Raw genomic sequence first — 17,782 nt, 5'->3', positions numbered from 1 at the left:
CCCTGCTAGCTACAAGGGACTGTGCATAAGAGGATAAGAAGGATGGAAGGTTCTGGTTTGCCACGTCTGCTCTGGGCGTTTCACTGCTGGATCAGATGTTTGCACTTTATTAAACTGACATTTGAGACCTACAATGTATTTTCACTGAGACAAGAACTGAACTTTAGAGAAAGACAAACTCTTATCTCTGTGTCATATGTTAGCTGAAGAGAGCCTAGAGGGGGAGGACTGCAGTTCTGCAAATCTGGCCTGGGGAAACAACAGTGAGAAAGAAATGCAAGGACAGACAAGGAGACACTGCCTGTGCAAAATAAGCTTGTCCTGTTGACTCCTTGTTTAGGAAAGGTCAGAAAGAGTGAGGACAAATTCTAAAGGTTGGGCCTCTGTGAAAGTGGTACCATAGGAACTAGAGAAGTACAATCAGGGGATAAACACAGAATCATGGAAATTGAAAAAGGAGAAGTCTGCTGGAAGTTAGCAGAAGGCTGTTGAAAATACCAAATGCTTCCCGGAAGTCAAGGGTGATGAAGAAATGACCATTAGAATGAGCACTGATGATTTTATTTTATTTTTTTTTAAGATTTTATTTATTTATTTGACAGAGAGAGACACAGTGAGAGAGGGAACACAAGCAGGGGCAGTGGGAAAGGGAGAAGCAGGCTTCCTGCTGATCAGGAAGCAGGATGTGGGGCTCCATCCCAGGACCCTGAGATCTTGACCTGAGCTGAAGGCAGACGCTTAACTGGCTGAGCCACCTAGGTGCCCACCACTGATGATTTTAAAGAGAGCAGTCTCTGTAAAGAAAATAGAAAGAAGTCAGGTTTCTAGGATTTAACAGGGTGGAGAAGTAGCCGCATAGAGGACTGACAACTTATTCTGAGATGGTTGGTGTCCAAATAAAAGAATTAGGTGAACAGGAAAGTCATTTTAATGTGTGTTGGGGTGGGGGTGAGAATATACAGCGAAAATTTTAAAAATGTATAAAGACGTGGTTTCTAAACATTTGTGCTCTAAGACAGTGAAAAGAATGGACATTAGAAAGTTTCCTTTAAATTTTCAGTTATAGTAAAATATTTTCATTAAAAAATATTCAGTCTAAATGGATAGCTGCAATACAGCAGTCTTCCTAACTTTGAACTTTTATAGTGTAAATAGGTAATGGAGTTAACGAAGCCAAATACATTATCTTAAAATTGTCAAATCAATTTATTTGCCCTTCATAATTTGGGCACTTGGGAATTACCATTGGTGGATTTTGACATTGTAATCAGTGGATATCTTTTATAAGTAAATGGATATATAATTAAGAGTTGCATTAAAAAAGAGGTTAGTTAGATCTTTCCTTATTTGAAACATTTGTTCATATATTGACTCTTATTATTACTTAGAACTATGCATGTATAGTACTTGCGAAATCCAGATTGTTTCAGTATGCTAGAAGAAACTCTGTTGAAGTGAAAATAGAGAAAAAACTTACATATAAGTTTGTGAGAATATGTAAAGTAGCAGGAGTTGGTGGGAGTTTGTAATGAAGCCAAAACATAAGGCCACGGAAGAAAAAGAAAAAAAAAAAAGGGAAACTCCTTCTAATATGCTAATGAGACCACACCTGGAACAATGCATTCAGTGTGGGATCCGTCTAACAAAAAATGAACATCTAGGAACCTGGAAATAGTTCAGAGACAAGCAATAAGAATGATTAAGGTCTTGGAGAGATTGAGCTGAAACAAGATTAAAAGGCCTTACATTTGTTTAACGTGGCTCACAGATGACTAAAAGTGGGCATGATATCTGTTTATAAACATCTGAAGGTTGGGTGTAAACATGAAAGATAGAGTAGAATTGCATAATATGGTACTAAAAGGATTTAACTGGAGAAAAAATTTCAAGAGAGAATTTAAAAGTAAATATAATGAAGCTGTCTCCCAGAGAGTATGCATTTATTTCCTTTTCTTTAGAGACTCTGCCAAGAATGAGGAAGTTTAGCAGAGAGCCCAGCAGAAGAGAATGACCCAACAGGTCCCTTGCAGATCCGATTTCTTCACTTTCATAAACCAGTAGAAACCTTTTTAAGTTTGATCTGTTTGCGCAAAATTACTCAGAATGTGTGTTTATTCACAGATTTTTGTAATTCAGCAGCATAGCACTTTAGATTCCTGGGCAATTGTGTCTTATCTTCATTTGTTCCCATAATCTGTCATTGGTAGAGTAGCTGAGTAAAACAGTGTTAAACCTACTTGGTATGGATTCTGGACTCTGAAAAGCCGTTCTCCCAAAGCTCAAAGGGTTTGCTTAGAACTTATTAAGAAACAATTGAATGACTTTCTTTTTCTTTTCTTTTCTTTTTTTTTTTTTTTTAAGAACTGAGTATACTTCCAGCTGGAGTTCAAAGGTCCACCAATGGAGTAACTCAAAAGATCGATTTTGGGATTATTTCTATAAGCATCCCGTCTTCTGCTTTCTTTTGTTGGTAAAGGCAGTGTCTTATTAAAATTTTTTAGCCTAAATTTTGTTCTTACTAAATGATAGGATGATCTTCCCTTAAGGTTCCTTTTAAATGAAATTAAAATAAAAATTATGTTTTGGATTCTGAGCTCCTAGAGGGCCTTGTTTGTTTAATTTGTCTTCTATAAAACCCAATGCCAAACAGTACTATGCACACTTGAAAAATAAACAAATAGTAGACGAGAACCGTAGAAGCATCCCGCCCTGGAGCAGTTGGCTAAAGGAATTACTAATAAGAGAATCTTCGGTTTCCCCTGATTTTCACATAAAGTCACATTAGTTTTTTGTTCCCCAATACATGTCTTTTCTCAGATTATTAAGACATTTATGGATGTTCTGATGACCTGATTCGTGTCTTGTAGGGTCCGTTAGTATTTCTGAATCACTTCCCGAATTTTCCAGACGATTTCAGACTTTCCCATCTGTCTTTTCAAGCTCTTTGACCGCCTTCTCCTTGTCTTGTACTTTTTCCTCTCCCCTGCCTCGCCTTGCAGAACTTTGTTGCAGTACCAGATGAGGCCAATAGATGCCGCCACTTCACGAGGTTAACAGTTGGAGTTTCTCTGACAGAGGTTAAGGCCTATGATGAAGTTTTGAGAAGTCAGGTGGAAGGGGAGAGAGAGGGGTAACTGGTATAGTCTCTCTAGAGACTAATTTGGTTTTTAATTGTATACTTAGGAGTTGTTCGAATTTGACGACAAGTAAGATGCTAAGAAAAGCAATAAAAAATAAATTAACTTTAAAAAGACACCTCAACTTCAGAAGTGTATATTTTAGGCAAGGAAATCAATAATTGAATTAAAACAGAGTTTTAAAGGTAACACCTCAAAGCATCTTGGACTCAATGTTTCTCTACAGTAAAGGAAAGGAAAGTTGACAAAACATTAAAACTACATTTTCTTTGAATAGGAGTAAATTCTACTAGTTGCCTTGTAATCTGTACCGCCACATCTAAGGCCATGTGAGGAGCTGCTTGTTGAATCATTGGCTTTGTGATTAGAGACCATTTGGTTGTCTTCGGTGAAGTTACTTAGGTTTCTTTGGGCCTAGTCTCCTTATCTCTTGTAAGGGCTTAAATAACCACTATACAATAACCACCTTAGAGTTGTGAAAGTTAAATGAGCATACACCTACCAAAAGGGATCAGTGTAATGACTGACATATATTCTCAATAAATTAACGCACTTTAAATAGATGTGACGATTAAAGAAGAATAGACAATAGGTTTCAGGGAGATATGATTAAATAGATGCAAAATTTATGTTTTTTTTTTTTTTTAATTGTCTATTTTGCCGTGGCCTCTGGTTGTGGCATACACATATGCTCGTATAGAATACTAAATCTTATGTGGGTGCCTAAAGCAGGCACATAAGGCTTAGGCTCTGAAATGTCACTTCAGCAATGTGCCTGGGGAAGCTCTGACGCTGCCTGACCTTTGGGCGTCTGGAAGGGATGCCTATACCTGTGCCCAGCGCTGGAAGGGGCCCAGGGCCTTCCCAGCAAGCCTACCCCCAGACTGCTTACTCCATGCTAGCATACATCTTCACGCAAAAGGGTATTTCGTCCCCTTCAACTGGCGAGGGTTGGTTTTTCTTTTACGTCTTTGCAAGCAGGCGAAGTCCCTTCTGTCTTCTCTTCTGGGGTAAGTGGAAAGGAATCCGGCAGGGGGCCCGAAGTGGCCTACACCCGGGGAGAATGGGTAGCGGCGGAGTGGGAGGCAACCCCTGGGCTGTCCGGCAGAAGCAGGTCGGGGCAGACAGCGGTGCCCTCGTCCGGGGAGAGGAGTGCGGTTGCGGGTCCCTCCCCTCAAACGCGGGTGGCAGTGGCCGGCGCCAGGCCCGTGGGGGCGGGGTGGGGGCGGCGCGGAGGACGCGGAGATTACTGCGGTGCCACCGGGGACGCCAAGGGTCCCGAGCGGTCCCCACGCGGGACCTCGAACGATGACAACAGGCAGTCAGCGAGGTCGAATAAAAACGAGCTGGTCCCTGCGCGCCGCCCGCCCCGGGGCCCCCCCGGCGGCCTCCAGTGGCCGCGGGAGACGGCGGCGGCGTCCCCCGCCCCCAATCCCGCGCGCAAGTGCAAGGCTGCCCGCCGCGCGGCGCACGCTCCGCCGCTCCCGGCTTCCGCGCAAAACTTCGAGCCTGTCCACGTGAAGTTGTCGCTCGGGTTCAGAGGGGGAAAGAGCTTAGGGTGAAGCGGGGCAGTGGCGACAGCGGTGGCTGTGCGCGCGCTCTCTTTTTCTTTTCTTCCACTTTTTCCCCACCCCTGTCTTAGTCCAGAGTTTTGGCTCCTCTCCTTTCCTCCACCCCCTCGGAGCCGGCTTCTCCCCCCGCCCCGTTGCTCCCCCACTAGTGTACGCTATTTGTCGGGGGGTGGCCGAAGGGGATGTCCTGTTTTCACCAGAGGCACAACGCGAAGGGGAAGCTCAGACATTGGAAGGAACGAGAGTAAATACCTAAATACAGACGCACGGGCCGCGGCTGGGACAGACACTTGAACTTCAGATCCCGAAGCGATCCGGGCTTCGGGGAGGTGAGTGTCCCTTCTCCCCGTCCCCTCCCGCGGGGTCCGACTTGCGGGGAGACTGTGAACTCTCTCCGGGGAAGTGCGCGCGGCTCCGCCGAGGACGCGGAGCCCCGGGGACAGGGAACGTGGGGCAGGACGGGGTATGCACCCCGATTCCCCGCGGGCTCCCAGAGGCGGAGTGCAGTTCGGCCGCCCGAGGCCCAGGCCACCGGGCTGCAGTGGTGCTTTCTGCCCTGGAGGACACCCGGCGCCCCGTGGGTCTTCTCCAAGCCTGCGGGGCTGCTGCAGGGCGGCGGGACGGATCCCCACCTGTACTCAGGCTGCCTGGCTCGCGAGGGCGCGCGCCGGAGGTCTCCCCGACATCCTTCCAGTGCTGTTTATTACTTTGATGACCCCCCAGATAAGCCTGACGCAGAGATGCTGACCGGGTCCCGTGGAGGGCCCAGGCTCCTGGCATGTTCACGATGCTGCATGCGTGTGTACGTACCCTGCATGTGCTCTAATCTCGAGGCACGAACCGGCCTTTTAAACTGCGGCCATCCCACTTTAATAGTTTTCATGCGGCGTGGACCGAATGTTTCCTGCCGCTTGCCAGGGTCCGTGAAATTAGAGGCGGCTTGTCAGAGGAGTCGCGTTCATTGGCTCGGGACGCGGATGCCATGGAGGGATTATAACTTCTCCAAACGGAGGGACCTGGCTGCGGAGAGCAGGTTTTCTCTCCTTTCAAAGTTTGCTAGGTCTGGGGTTGGTGGAGGCACTGGAAACGGCTGTTTTCGCGTGGTTAAGCCGGGTTCGGAAGGAGACCGCGTGTGGGCTTGTTTTATTGTGCGCCACACAGCAGCCAGAACTTTCCTTTAGTAACACTTTAAAGAGGTCTCTTTCTTTGTAAGCATTTATCTGAACAGCTTGTAACTGTAAGGAAATTTGCGGACTGAGTCCCCTGGCGGGGCGCTAGCGAAACCAGAGAGCCATCAGTCCCTCGTTGGTATGGCAGGGTCAGCCCCCGCCACCTCTCTCGCTCCTTCCCTTGAAGGCTTGTGAGGTCTGTGCTCTGGGTGAGTGTGTGGGTGGGTGGGTGGGAGGGGAGGGTCTGGAGACAGTCTCCTCTCCCCTTTCTTCTCCGCAGCACTCCGGAGCGGGCAGTCATTCATGAATCCCAACCTGAGGGCAGTGGAGGAAGGCGCAGGTCCCCGGGCCCTTTCTGCCAACGTGCAGAATAGCGATGGGGCGTGTGTTTTGGTTTCGGAGCAGTTCCACGTGGAGCATCTCTGTGTGCGTGTGTGTGTGTGTGCGTGTTGTGTACCTGATCTGTGAGGAGGTAACAGGAGTCTCGTGTTCAAACCCAGTGGGCCGTTGGCCATTAATTTGCTTTCCTGGCTGTCATTACAGACACTTCCAAAATCTGATACCTAAGAGAACCAACAGGTTAGGTTTCACATTAAGAGCTCATACTTAACAGTTTTCTTTCTCCCTTACCCCTTTTGGCTTGGCACCCTGGGATCAACGTAATTGATGTAGCGAAACATATCTTCTGGAATATGGCATTTTGTTGCCCTTCTCCTCAGCGGCCACGTTTTGCACCCTCCTGCGTTTGTCAGTTTCTGTGCAGGCTCCTTCGGGACGTAGGTGGGAGTCTTAGGAGCCTTTAACAACCTCAGACTCCCCTTTAGCAGCTTCTGAAGTTTCATTTACACATAGGTGACTGGCAGTATTGAAAGTCAATGATGGTTTTTTTGTTGGGTAGGTTGTTTTTGTTTTTATTTTTAAAACCCCATCAGGACAAGGAATTGCACTTGGTAATCTTTCCTGGGCAGAACTTGGTTTTAAGTAGAAATGTTTCCTTTTCTTCTTCTTCCTCTTCTTTTATAAGGTTTCTGGCCATCTTGTAGCTGGAGAACCAAAAAATGAGGAAAGGGGGTGGGGAGAGATTCCTAAAACAAAATATTTGATACGTGGTATGGTGCGTTTTAGGAGACTGCACCTTTTAGGCATTTGTGTGTGTGTGTGGGGGGGGGGGGTTAAATAACATTATCCCAAGAAATAAGTAGCAGTAGTAACAAGAGACAGACTGTTTTGTGTGGAGCTAGACTGCCAGAATCTGATTTTTATGGCAACAATACGAAAGGCAGATATAACCGCATCCATTTTTATTGTTATTATAAACCATAAAAATAGTTTGTTCCACCCGATTAAAAGTTGTAAGTCATTCAGAGTTAAACCAATTTTTAGAAATGACTGTACAAGAAAGAAAGTTAAGACTTTTGACAGTTACAACTCTGAAAGTAATATAATTAGATTATGTGTAAACTGTCCTTTTTTTAATCGTTAGGGACATATCTTGTCTTTCATAACAAGTGAAAGTTTAAAATCAATGTGGCTTTCAAAATCCTGTTTTCCTTTGTCAGTTACCTGACAAGAGTACCCTTCAACATTTTAAGGCCATCACAGTGCTTGTTTCACAATTATAACTGAAATAAAAATATTTGTTTATTTTTTTACTAGGAAGTATTCATTTCATTGGATGTTAGAAAGTTAATTTCTCTTATACAAAATGGAAATCTTTATGCATATATTCATAGGTAATATTTAAATCATGTATTCAAATTTAAAATTAAAAAGTAAACCCTAAGATTTGTGTAAAAAGAAATTGGTTCAGGAACAATCATTACTCTTATATTAGGAAATGCAGATGCTATATTCTAGAGGATCTGTAGAAGCTAACTGAAAAAAAAATTTGCCTTTGCATAAAAGTTTCTTTTTTGAAGAGAGGCTGGCAGATGAGTAGTTTGTCATTTTGCTGTAATTTATTTTTTTTCTTCTAAAAAATCTCTTTGAATTAGAAGAAAAAAGAAAACTCAGTTTTCCATTTCTAAGAGTTTCCTTTTTATTTATGTTGTGATTTGGGGTGTAAATAAATTTTACATACCCACGGGAAATAGAGTGTCCAGTTTCATGTTTTCAATCTCTGTTGCAAGCTCTAAATGACTGATGCCATGTCTAAAAATATATTTATGTGGCTTGGTATTTCATTTAAAAAATCTATGCACTGAAATTAATTTTTCCAGGAGTTTTAAAAAGCAGAATGGTAGAAAAGCCATTATTATTGTCATGAAGAGTTAGGATGTTGGGAACTTTTTACACTCTAACTTTCAAATAATAAAATTAACTTATTTTACCAAAGGAAACCTCACATTTTTATAGAGAATTCAAGAAGAGGGGAGATAATCCTTTTAAGACTTACTGAAGTGTTAAGTAATTTAAGAGCACAGGTATTTATTATGTTTTTTCATTATCTTTTTTTTTTTTTTTTTCCTATTAGGTAAATGCAGGAACACTGAACATTCAGTAAAAACAGGCCCCCTTTATAAGGACTTTATTCACCCTAGTTCTGTATTGCAGCTGCTGATCATGTTTCACGGAGCTGTTAAAGCACTTAAAACCTAAAATTAGGTACTGTCTGGTTGTAAATATTTCAGATCACTCATTTAAGAAACAAACAGAAAAGCGTCGTATCAAAAGCAGAAGTTGTTTTGAATCTTTTCATTGAAGTACTGAACAAACATCTATCAAACACCTTATTTTTTTCAGTGAAAATATAACCACGATAGTTTCTTTTTTAAATGAGTATTATTTTTACACATTCTAAGCTCTTATAATGTGTCTTCCTATAGAGTATCTTAAAACTGTGTTCAGAAATGTAGTTGGGGGATTTTGTTACAATGGTTACTAGGTGCATGAAATCAACAGGAGAGCGCATGGATGACATTGCAATGTACCTGCCTCTCTGGTGAATTTTTCCCAGTGGACTAAGAAATGACATGATCTTTCAGGCATTTGTTGTCGAGATGGGTGAGATGCAGCACTGTATTTAATTGCGGTCTATGTAATACTGTATCCATTAGATGTGTTTTAACATGGGGGGAGGCACTGAATATTCATTAAATTGTACATAGAGCCAAACCTGGCATCCTTTAGTTTGAACTTGAATGGAAGAAAACAAACAAGAATCACATATTCAAATGCAGTACAAGCAGTTTTGCTCATTTTTAAGGGTCTGAAGACTTTGTAAACGTCACTGTCATCTACTGTTGCCCCCAGCACTGCACATTAGTATATGCCTTGGTGATATGCCATTTTCCTCTTGAACTTTGTGATTCTTTCGTGTATCCAGCTATGTTTCTACTAGTTGAGAGGTACTGAAAATGAATACCACTACCCTTACTGCCCTAACTCCTTTTCTGTCTTTCAGAAAAAGAGATGAAATAGATTAATGTAAAAATAGAAACCATTTTGAGTTATCAATACCACATTTTTATGGTGGTTTAAAATAGTTTCAGAGAGTGCACCTCTGAGTCTCACTGTAACCTTTTCTGTCATTGAAAGGTGCTAATTGATCTTAGGTCACTGACATAATAGTATAGTTTGATATTTGAAACCTTTCAGCATTCGCCTGGCCCTTTTCTCACCCTGAGATTTCAGTCCATGGCTGATGAATAACACCATATTAAAATGTCAGGAATTCTATTTTTTTCCTCCATATGAAACATTTTAATACAACATGCTCATATCTTTAAAACTTTTATTTATATACATTAAGAACATTTATTTTGGTGTACTTTTGGGCCATGGGATAAAAACCTGTATTACCATGTTAGGATTTTTTCTTAAAAAGATTTTATTTATTTATTTGACAGGGAGAGGGGCAGAGAGCACGAGTGCACAAGTAGGCAGAGCAGAGCAGCAGGCATGGGGAGAGGGAGAAGCAGGCTTCCCACCGAGCAGAGAGCCTGATTCCATTCAGGACTCGATCCCAGGGTCCTGAGATCATGATATGAGCCAAAGGCAGATGTTTAACTGACTGAGTCACTCAGGAGCCCCATGGATTTTTTAATATTATTTTTTCACAGGTAGATATTTTTATATTGAAGATACTAGGCCAAGTTTGATTGCTCTGATCACATTGGAATACTTTCAAAGTGAAGTTGCATTAAACCAATATTGAAGGGGCATCTGGGTGGCTTAGTCAGTTAAGCAACTGTCTTCAGCTCAGACTATGATCCCCCAGGGTCCTCGGATTGAGCCGGATATTGGGATTCCTGCTCAGTAAGGAGCCTGCTTCTCCCTCTCTCTCTGGCTGTCACTCCCCCTGCTTGTGCATGCTCCCGGGCAAATAAATCTTTAAACCTCCCCCCCAAAGCCCCAAAGTAACCCCCCAATATTGAATAGCCGTCTTGAGACTTGACACCTAAAGCATATTTTCTTAATTATGTTTATATCTCAAAGTATACTTTAAAATAGAAATTGTCAGATTTTTTTTTTACAGTTGTAATTTTTTTTTTTAAGATTTTATTTTATTCATTTGACAGAGAGAGATCACAAGTAGGCAGAGAGGCAGAGAGAGAGAGAGGAGGAAGTAGGCTCCCCGCTGAGCAGAGAGCCCAATGCAGGTCTCAATCCCAGGACCCTGAGATCATGACCTGAGCTGAAGGCAGCGGCTTAACCCACTGAGCCACCCAGGCACCCCTACAGTTGTAATTTTTATGTCCGTGTAAATCATCACCATTGTCATCATCAATCATTACCATCATAATTACAGCACAGCTGATGTTTCCTGAGGCTTGGCTTTATGCAAAACACGTTAAGGTGTTCATGTGGATTCACTAATTTTATCTTTTCAACTATGCCATAAGTTAGTTACTTTGATCCTTCCCATTTTTCAGGTGAGGAAACTGAGAGCACTTACACAGTGGAATGGGGACAGGTTTCCAACTCTGTGCTCTGACCTCAGACTCCTTATCCTTAAGGGTTGCACTAGGCCCTTACTCCCACCAGCCAGATAGAAGTTCATTGCAGGTGTTCTCTGAACAACATTTTATTTTTATATTATTGGTGATGCATTTATTTCTAAGGATATTAGAAAAATACATAAAATTTCATATTAAACCTACAATTTCACAGATACTATTGTTTACAGGAAGTCCAAAAAGAAGTACTGAAGTAAAACAAATTAAATTTTAGAAAAGCGCCTATTTGAGGAAGCAGATGAAGTAACAGTGAGGAAACGCTTGGCTAAAATAGCTAAAATCGGGAAGGTTGGTGGCAGATGACTGAATTTGGAGAAACTGTTACTCTAGAATGCTTCCCAAATGTCAGGAACTTATGACCGACCTTTTTAGCAGTTAACTTCTATGTAGAATTTTCCTTTGCTTTCCAGGCCTTATCCATCGGTTAGAAGCTATTGATTTTATAGGGTTTTGGTTGCTGTTGCTACTGTTGCTGTTGTTTTAAGCCTGAATGGTGGTTATGAATCTCAAATCTATACATTTATGTTGGACCAGCTGATAAGGACTGCATAACGCATTTCTAGAGGCAAGTGTAAATTATAATGGGGTCACCCATATTTTGGAAACCCTCTCAGTCTGCATGGATTATCCTATCAGATTTTACATTTTTAAGGTTTTCTGTAGGTGAACACTTTTGTTTTGCTGCTGATCATCCATTTTATAACTTGAGTGAATTTTTTTCGCTTGGACAGTGGTTTTCATCTTTTATTTATGTATTGAGCCACAGACCCCTTTATCCAAGTGAAAACTGACCCTGTGCCCACTGGATAAATATTCACTGTCCTGCATGAAGCAGAACATGGGTGGCCCATGAATCACTCACCAGTTCTGCCCTCCGACCATTCCTGGCCCCCAGAGTCTCTGTTAAGGGTCTTCCAGTGTGCAAAAATCAGAGCAAAAGGGTCCTCGGAGAAGGGGGTCCATTCACAGTAACTGCGGTAGTATGTTAGCATGCCTTCCACTAAAAAACAAAACAAAAACAACTCTCAAATACCTTGAAATATCTCCATTGTAATATTTGGGCACAAAGTATGTCTGCTCACCCTAGTATTACTTGAGTATTCTTGTTAACCAATCTGCAACTTTATTTCAATTTCGTGCTTAGAAAACAGAAGTAGTCAGTATGTTTCCTGCATAGAGATACAGGTCTGAATGAGACCCACCCCATTTTTATAGGCAAAGGCTTGTTTTATAAGAGTATCTTTTTCTTCTTAAGGACTTTATGAAGAAACATCAGCAGTAGCCTAAATGGATATGATCTTAGATTTTCATATAAATTCTTTTTTTCATATAAATTTTCTGTTTCTGTGATTCTTTCCTCTTTTCTTTCTAAAATGAAAGGGACATTTCTAGTGAAGGTTACAATGAAATCATAAAAATTTACGTTCTTATGCCATTAAGTTTAATTCTACTCACAAAAGCAATAGCATTTGATTTGAAATTCTATACTTAATCAAATAGATGTACCACGTACTGGGAGAGCTTTTTCTCCAGAAGGTCATACACACAATTCACAGACCTCTGCATATACCCCGCGGGGTGATCTATTCATTACAGTTCGCCTCTGGCTCTGAACTCCCCAATGTTTAAGGATTTGAAAAGACCTAAAGGTTCTGACTCAGAGATTGAGCATTTCCAACCTAATGTGTCCAGTGTGTTGAAAGTGATGATGACTTGGGGAGTCAACAGGTCTCTGAATTAGCTAATGCTTTTCACTTAGAAGTTTATATTTAAATGCAAATGTATAGTCATGTATGATTATGACTCAGGTAATTCTAGCCAAATTTAACCACAAGTGGGTGAGTCATGTTCAGATTCCCTTTGGCAGGTTTTCTCTAATCTAAAACTTTGCTTCTAGTAGGTAACTTAAGAAGGCAAACCTCAAAAATTCTGTCAAGAACAGCAGCGCTATTAAATTTTTTACAGAACTTCCAGGTGTTCAAATGAGGCTACTCTTTCTTATTTTTCTTAGTTGACCCAAGAAGAATTTTAATTTAATTTTGTTTCGTCTCCTTAAACATTGTCTTTGGATTAGATTTTCCAGGCTTCATTCATGAAGAGAACTAGCAAAATTCTTGGTACACAAAAACACGCTTTTTAAATGCTTTTTCATATTCAGTGTTACTAAGGACATGCAAAAGTTAGAGTGACATGAATACGTTTTCACTTCTATGTGTTAATTTTGAAGACTTTGGGGGCATGTAGTCTCTTACAATAAATTTTACTTTTTCTTAGTATATACCATTCACAAGCAATGGTTTAATAATAAGTGAGTTATCCATGATAACCAAGATCATGGGTTTAATTCTCAGATTATCATATTAGCTTTGGGTGGACATGTGTCTTGTACACAATAGGTCATATGGTCTTTGGTTTAGTCCTGCGGGACCACCCTGGACTATACTGGAACTGTCTCTAAAACTCTCCTCCCCATCCCAGGAATGTCCAATCACATTTATTCACAATTTTTATCAGTTCCCTCTTTGACTTAAAATTCTTCAAAAAATGTTCTCTGGCCTCTAGAACAATTCCAGGATTTTTAGCAGGACCACAGGGCCTTCCATGCTGAGAACCTTGCCAAGGTTGCTGTTCTCACCTCTCATACCTGGTCACAAGAATCTCGAGCTGTATGGAGAACTATGGTTCTCAAACAAATACACCCTCATCGCTTCCACCACATTTCATTGTGCACATCTTTCTGCCCCTGAAACTTTCTTTTAGACCTCTTTTTCAAGATTGCCGACAAAATGTAACCTCTTCTAGTAAGCTCATCTGTCCTCCAGAGGCTGAGTTGGATGTTTCTTTCCTTTTTGCTGCCAAAGCACCCAGTTTCTACCTTCAGCACAGTACTTGCCACATTGACACATAATAAATTACGTGAATTTAAATCCTGCTCTAGGCTGAGAATTTACTGACATGATTACTGACATTTGTCATCTCCATATCTCCAGTGAGTTGGTCTCCGTAAGTTTCTGTTGAGTAAATGAATAAAGAAAAGGAGGGCAAGGGTAGTGATGATGGCCTTGGACATTCTCTGCCATGAGATTGGGAGCAAAGGGGATAGCCGTGACCGATCGACTGCAGGACATCCTTGAGAAAACCTCAGGGATTTTTGTATTAACTCAGTAGAATCGCAGCTCTGAATCTAGGGCCAGCTTATATGTATGTGTAGATGTATATAGAAGTGTATTTATTTCTCATATGACCACTGGGAAATCGGTGACCCAGTGGATAAGCCCCAAGGATTTCTGAAGACACAAGTCTTTCCCTTGAAATCTAAGGGACCAGATTCTTTTTATAATGGTTAAGCACAAAGAACATGGAGCCAGGCGGATTGTATTCAAACTCCCGCTCTGACACTAAAGACTCTGTAATGATAAGCATGTTACTTAAACTGGTTTTGTTTCAGTTTTCTCACATATCATAGAACATACTTTATGAGGCTCTTTTTAGAATTCAATAAGTCAACATATGTGAAGTATTTAGAATAGTGTCTGAATTGAGTATTAACTAGTATGATGATAATTGTTAGTCTCCATTAGTTGGCCAAAAATGTTCACAGGTTTTAGAGCTGGAAGTCATTTTTTGGGACCACAGATTGAGGACTAGCAATGGAATCCCCAGTGGTCCAAGTATAAGTTTGGCATTCTTGGCAAATCTGAGACTGTATCTGGAGAAGACATCAGAGGTGCTCCAAACTGAGCTTTGGCCATCTATGTTACACGGAATTTCTTTTAACAAATACTTCCACATTCAATAATCTAGAATTATTTTTTAAGGCTTTGATTTAGGGTGGTCCTCAACTTTCCTCAGCAATTTTAAGCATGTTCTATAAGGGTACCCTTATTTTATAATCCTTGGTTGCTTTTTTCAGATTGAAGGTACCAATTATAAGAATTTGTATACTTTTCAATTGACAGTGAGCTCAATGGGTTTAATGTAAATGTAACAAGACAACTTTAAATATTCCTATGATTCTTATCTCTGCAGAGACAATAGGGGGTTATAAGCTTCCCTATTTCTAGAATATATCACCCAGTCCTTGGATTCAGATGTAATGACTGTATAGCAGAGTGGGGCTGAGGGAGGAATGGAAGTTAAAATAATAGGTCCTATTTTTATGGCTTGCCGGGAACTGTCAGATGCACCTGTAATAAAATTTTACTGGTATTGATGGTGCGCTTGAATCCCACAGTATATATAGACCAGTATTAACTGTTGTTGACACACAGTGTTGCATTAGTCTCAGGTAGTTTCAAGCTCTTACTATTGATATTTTGGGCTCAATAATTTTTTTTTTTTTTTAAGATTTTATCTATTAGAAAGAGAGAGTGAGAGAGGGTGATAGAGTACGAGACTGGAAGGGGGACAGAAGGAGAGGGGCAGGCAGACTCCCTGCTGAGCAGGGAGCCCAATGTGGATCCCAGGACCCCAAAATCATGACCTGAGCTGAAAGAAAATACATAACTGACTGCGCCCCCACCCCACCCCCCCCCCGCCAGGTGCCCTGGGCTCAGCAATTCTCTGTCAGTGTGTGTGTGTGTGTGTGTGTGTGTGTGTGTGCGTCTGTCTGGTGTATTGTAGAGAGATAAATAACATCCTGGTCTGCACCCACTAGATGCCAGTAGCACCCTCTCCCAAGTAATGGCTGTCTCCACACATTGCCAGACATCCTCTGGAAGCAAAATTGCCCCCGGTTGAGAACCCATGACCAAAGCAGATCTTAAGACCACTTGATAGAGATAAAAAAAGATTCCCAGGCATCTGCCTGAGAGAATTGTTCTATTTTCAGTCAAGTGTGGAGAATCTTCATACCTTCCTCCTAAGTTTAAATACAAAATCAAACAACTCTCATTGGTCTGTGTTGATAGATAAACTTTACGTAGAGGGGATTTACAGATACGCTTTATACAGAGTGACAACTTTCAGCATTTTTTTACCCTAAGAATAATATATGAGTGGGGAGAGCAGAAGACCTAGGAAAGTGTATAAGAAGTGGATATTTGTTTGACTCTCTTTAATATATATTTTTTCTATTTTTTACTGTTATTTTTAATATATTTTAAATGACAATTACTTATTTTTTCCATAGATAAATAATTCAGTAATAAGAGACTTTTATTTATAGTCTTTAGTGTCACAAAAGGTAAAGTTACTTATAATCGCAACTGCCTAAGATGAAAATACTGAGTTGAGAAACTTTCTCATTTGTTCATTTGTGATGAGAAATTTTCAGATGAAATATGTCTTAGTTTTCAGTCTGTACCACAATTTCAGGATCTTGAGTTCAATACCAGTGGTATAATCTGAAGAAAATAAAAATAAGGATATCCCATGTAAGCACTCCTGTGATGAATTACCAAATTCAAACTTAGGTTCTAATTCTTGAGGTTTAATTTTGAAGACATTTTATCTACGACTTGATCTGTAATTGACTGTAAGTAAACGTGACTGGTCTGAGTACCACCTCTGACCTCCACCTAGTTTAAGCCTATATGAAAGATGTTTGAAGAAACAAAATGGGAACATATAATGTTAACTTAAAGTGATAGAGGATAATGTGACCTACATGAGTTTTGGGTTGAATGTGAAAGTTATTTTGAGGTATGAAACAATTGGTATTATAGATATATAATTGTGCTAACACTCATCTGAGGTCTAAACAGTATAAAGTTTTTTTGTCATCTCATTAGGAACTGCAAAGATACTTGAAATTCCACACCTACATATTGTCTGATTTAGTGGTTTTACGTTAGTTATATTAGGCAGGTAATCATGTTACCTGGAAGCAGTCAGCTGACCTAGGGATTTTGCATCATTTACTAATTGATGCTTAAGAAGGCAGGGCAGAAGTACTAAATGACAGACTCTGTGTGTCTGTCTCTTTCTCTCCTGCCTCACCTTTGGCTTATGCTTTAATTTTTGAAATGTACTTTTAAGAGGGGAAATTGGCTACAAATGTAGCCTATCGTTTGTGATCAAAGTGTCTTACTGTTTTCTAAGAGGAGATGAACCTGCACAGCTACTTGTTAGAAGAGAGATGAAGGTTCTGAGCAACCCCGTGACAGGTGGTAGCCATTCCAGAGGAGTTGGAGGCGGGGGGGGGGGGGGGGTGTAAGTCAGAGGCCTACATCATGAGTTTTCAGACCATGGAGTAGAGTTCTGTTCCATGCATTGACAAGAAGTCCAAAGAAGGCAGAGCAAAACTCAAGTTCCTCCAGATACTTTATGCCTGATGTTGAACAGGAAGCCTGTTTATTGGAGAACAGCCAGCAAATCAGAGGTTCTATTTTTCTGAAGGAACACTTCTTGGGTTCATAAATTAGGAAATTGTCCTCCTCCAAGAATTCAGTATACATATCTACTTTGTCCGGTTGATTCTTTGTATAGTGGGTCTTAATGTAAAACTTAGCTATTTTTATGAACGCTCTGTGTTATAAAGTACAATTAGGCACTTCCTTTTTTTCTCCCTGAGATACTCTCACCACCTTTGTCTTCCAGTGCTCCGGCTCCGTTAACCTATTTGCCTCTTACTCTTTAGCTGCTTACCTGCACAAAAAATCTACTTACCTTTCAAGGCTTAGCTCAGATGTCACCTCCTCTGGGAAGCCTTCCCTAAGGCTCAGGCAGAATTCATTCTTTTCTCTCTGTAATACCATAGCACCTTTTTTGAGGCTATTAATATAAAAGCACATTGTGCTGAGGCTAATTATATGTGAATCTGTCTTCCACAGAGACTTGAACTCATTGAAGGTAGAGATCCTATCTTTCCCCCACTGTAGTCCCAGTGCCTGGGCATATCGATGGAAATTCACTAACTGCTCTGTTCCATGCATGTCTTCAAAGGATACACATCCAAAGCCAGACAATTACAAAGAAAATCCTGTTTACAGTTTGGGAACTGATTC

The 17,782-nt window shown here is 41.0% G+C and overlaps 1 protein-coding gene across 3 annotated transcripts in view; it reads left to right on the top strand.

Annotated features, from left to right (window-relative positions):
• Window positions 1-4,639: 4,639 nt before the first annotated feature.
• The window catches only part of EYA4 (EYA transcriptional coactivator and phosphatase 4), a 272,068-nt gene continuing 258,925 nt past the window's right edge, over window positions 4,640-17,782 (top strand). For 2 of the 3 annotated variants that reach the window (XM_059177516.1, XM_059177517.1), the window contains exon 1: window positions 4,641-5,037. The gene's annotated coding sequence lies outside the window, so the exon portion shown is untranslated. Of the gene's footprint in view, window positions 5,038-17,782 lie in introns of all 3 variants that reach the window. The other variant, XM_059177515.1, reaches the window with a different exon arrangement.

Source organism: Mustela lutreola, chromosome 6, assembly GCF_030435805.1.
Source record: "Mustela lutreola isolate mMusLut2 chromosome 6, mMusLut2.pri, whole genome shotgun sequence".
NCBI classification, from domain to species: Eukaryota; Metazoa; Chordata; class Mammalia; order Carnivora; family Mustelidae; genus Mustela; species Mustela lutreola.
This window is presented reverse-complemented; position numbering and strand designations above follow the sequence as displayed.